At 35.5% G+C, this 3,618-nt stretch overlaps 1 non-coding gene across 1 annotated transcript; it reads left to right on the top strand.

Annotated features, from left to right (window-relative positions):
- The first annotated feature begins 3,145 nt into the window (after nt 1-3,145).
- On the top strand, nt 3,146-3,252 carry LOC128295724 (small nucleolar RNA R71). Its single transcript, XR_008286282.1, has one exon. It is a non-coding gene; the product is annotated as a small nucleolar RNA R71 (small nucleolar RNA).
- The last annotated feature ends 366 nt before the right edge of the window (nt 3,253-3,618 follow it).

Genomic DNA, 3,618 nt, shown 5'->3' with positions numbered 1-3,618 from the left:
GATGAAAGGCTTTATCCTCCTTTGGGCCATCATGGCTCCAATAGCGAAATCACTTGCATCACAATTAACTCAAAAGGCATGTTCCAATTAGGTGTGATAATTATTTGGGCTGAAATTGACTGATTTTTCAATTTTTCAAAAGTTTCTAAACATGCTTTGTTAAAAAAAAATCTTTTTCTAAAAGCATACATAAAGATTTAGAAATTTTTGAAAAATCCTTTATAAATCTGCAGTAAAAACCAGCATGGCCTAAAAAGCTTATAACTCCTTTTACACTAATTGGAGGTGGTAATCGTTCAATTACATCCACCTTTGCTTTATCCACTTCAATTCCATTTTTGGAAATCTTATGCCCTAAGACAATTCCCTCCTTAACCATAAAATGACATTTCTCCCAGTTAAGGATGAGGTTAGTCTCCTCGCATCTCTTGAGTACCTTAGCCAAATTATTCAAACAAATATCGTAAGTATTACCAAAAAAATAGAGAAATCATCCATGAAAACCTGAACATAATTTTCAACCATATTAATAAAAATTGCCATCATACATTGTTGAAATGTGGCAGGTGCATTACATAAGTCGAAAAACATTCGCCTAAAAGCAAATGTACCATATGGACAGTAAAACTAATTTTATATTGGTTTTCTGGGGCTACAACTATTTGGTTGTATCCTGAATATCAATCCAAAAAGTAATAAAATTCATTACCTACTAGGTGATCTAGCATTTGGTCCAGAAAAGGTAAAGGAAAATGATCTTTATGAGTGGCTTTGTTCAGTTTTCTCTAGTAAGTACAGATTCTCCAACCTGTGACAGTTCTTATCGGGATTAACTCATTTCGTTCATTCTCAACAATCATAATCCCACCTTTCTTCAATATGCATTGAACCAGACTTACCCAAGAACTATTTGAGATGGGGTAAATAATTCTCGTGTCTAACCATTTAATTACCTCCTTATGAACCCGCATCTAACCATTTAATTACCTCCTTATGAATAACTTCTTTCATGATAGAGTTAAGTCTCCTTTTCCCATCAATCTTACATTTTCACCTTCCTCTAAAATAATTTTATACAGGCAGAAGGAAGGACTTATACCTCATATGTCAGCTATGGTCAAACCAATTGTCTTCTTAAATTTCTTTAAGACAACAATCAATTGCCCCTCTTGATGTTCTGTCTGTTCTGCTAAAATAATCAGAGGTAAAGTAGAACTATTACCAAGATAACGTATTTTAAGTGAGACGAAAGCACCTTTAGTTCAAGTTTAGGTGGTTCCTTAATTGATGACTTGGATTGTACAAAATTTTGAACTTCCAGCTCTAGCAATTTGAATTGCGGTGGTTGCTACAACTCATCAGATTGGCTTCCATCAAAGCCAAACCTTCATTTCCTTTTTCAGCCTCGAATGATTTAGACCCTAAAGTGTTTTCCAATGGGCCTTCTTTAGAATTACTTCCCATAGAAACTAAGGCTTCTACTTTCTCCATTATTGAACACTCTTCCATCAAATTAGGAAACTTCGTTGGTTTTAGAAAATTAAATGTTACCTTATAGTCTTGAACTTGCATAGTGAGTTCACCTTTTTTCACATCTATCAACGTTCTTTTCGACGCTAGGAAAGGTCTCTCCAGGATGATCGAAACTTGCTTGTTTGTTTCAAAATCCAAAATAATGAAATTAGCAGGAAAAATAAATTTATCAACCCTTACCAAAACATCATCGATCTTCACTTCGAGATATGCTAACGATCTATCCACAAGTTGAAGTGTTACAGTAATGGGTCTTACTTCACCTATTCCCAGTAGCTGGAAAATAGATTTGGGCATCAAGTAAATGCTTGCTCCTAAGTCACACAAAGCTTTACCGCAATATGATTCACCAATTTTGCAAGGTATCGTATAGCTTCCAGGATCATTCAATTTCGGAGGTAGCTTGTTCAATAAAAATGCAATACACTCCTTTGTCAAAACAACAGTCTCATACTCACTAAGTCATTTCTTATTGGACAAGATATCCTTCATAAACTTCACATAGTTGGGCATTTACTTTAAAGCCTCCATCAATAGAATGTTGATGTTTAATTGCTGTAAAAAATCCAAGAACTTCTTGAATTGTAGCTATTGTTTCTACTTGTTCTGTTGAAGTCTTTAAGGATATGGAACTCTAGGTTGATATGGACAGCTTTTCTGAGGAGGTAAATCTGTAAAAGAGGGTGTTAGCTTTTTAGAATTCACTCGTTTTGGGTTGAACTCATCAGATTTTTCAGCAGCTAATTTTTCTATTGTAGGAATTTCAATTTTCGGTTGACTTTCCTCCTTTATAGTAAGCTTATCTTCAACCACTACCTTCTTAGGTCCCAAAATCTTACCACTTTGCAATGTTCCTTACCCAAATTTCTTGGATTTTCTATGTCACTCTGCAAGGCTCCTTATGGTCTACTACAAAAGCTTAGTAGCTAATTAACCCATCTGGTTTTCCAGATTTTTCAGCATTATTGCTTGACTTTGGATCAAGGTGTTGTTTTTCGCCATGTATACCTCCAAAAAATCCTCCAAACTATTTGATGATTCAGTTTTAGATGGTTTTGGGTCTTGTTGGTTAAACCCTTGGGTTTGGTTGGGTCTATGCTACATCTGATTATTTCTCGATCTATTTCTTTGGTTACTCTAGGAAAAGTTCAGATGGTTCCACTATGAAGGGTTGTAGAAATTGGATTGCGGCCTTTGTCCATTTCTACTTTGATACTAGTTCCTTACATAACAAACTGATTTGGGATTCGAATGGCAATTCCCGAAAGAATGACCATCCCCACAGTATATGCAAGAAACTACATTATACTGACTTGGTGATTGAGTTGCAAAATTATTCAAATCATTAGTGGCAAACTATTTTAACATAAATGAAATAGAAGATACTTGAGTAGAGAGTGAAGTCAGTGTATCAACTTCATGCACTCTGGTTACACGTCTGCCTGAAACTGGTTTCAGCCATTGGTAGTTATTACATGTGATCCTTTCAATGATCTCATAAGCCTCATTACAAGACTTGGACAAATTCACACCATTCACAGAAGCATCCACCATTAATCTTGTATGTGTGTTGAGACCATTATAAAATGTCTCCAATTGGATACAATGAGGAATCCTATGATGAGCACACTTACGAAATAGTTCCTTGAATCGTTCCCAAGCCTCATACAAAGACTCATCATCCAATTGTGGAAAAGTTATTGTCTTATTTCGCAACTTTGCGTTCTTTCTTGGTGGAAAATATTTTACCAAAAACCTTTCTTTTAATTCTTGCAAAGTAGATACTTGGTGGTAATGAATTTAGCCATGCCTGTGCTTGATCTCTCAACGAGTATGGAAACAATTTCAACCTTAGTATGTCTGCAGTCACACCAGCTATCTTGAATGAATCACTTACCTCCATGAAAAAAATAAAGTTATAAGTGTAGATCTTCCGTGGGCATACCACTAAACTGGCCTACTGTTTGGAGCATTTGAAACATCCCTAGTTTCAATTAGAATTTGGGTGTCTCGATATTTGGCCTTCTAATTTCCAAATTTAACTTATTGAAGAGTGGCATAGTGTATTGTCTGATGGCACGATCC

This window comes from Gossypium arboreum, chromosome 7, assembly GCF_025698485.1.
Source record: "Gossypium arboreum isolate Shixiya-1 chromosome 7, ASM2569848v2, whole genome shotgun sequence".
Lineage (NCBI taxonomy): Eukaryota > Viridiplantae > Streptophyta > Magnoliopsida > Malvales > Malvaceae > Gossypium > Gossypium arboreum.
The sequence above is the reverse complement of the archived record's forward strand: the minus strand, read 5'-3'. Positions and strand labels throughout refer to the sequence as shown.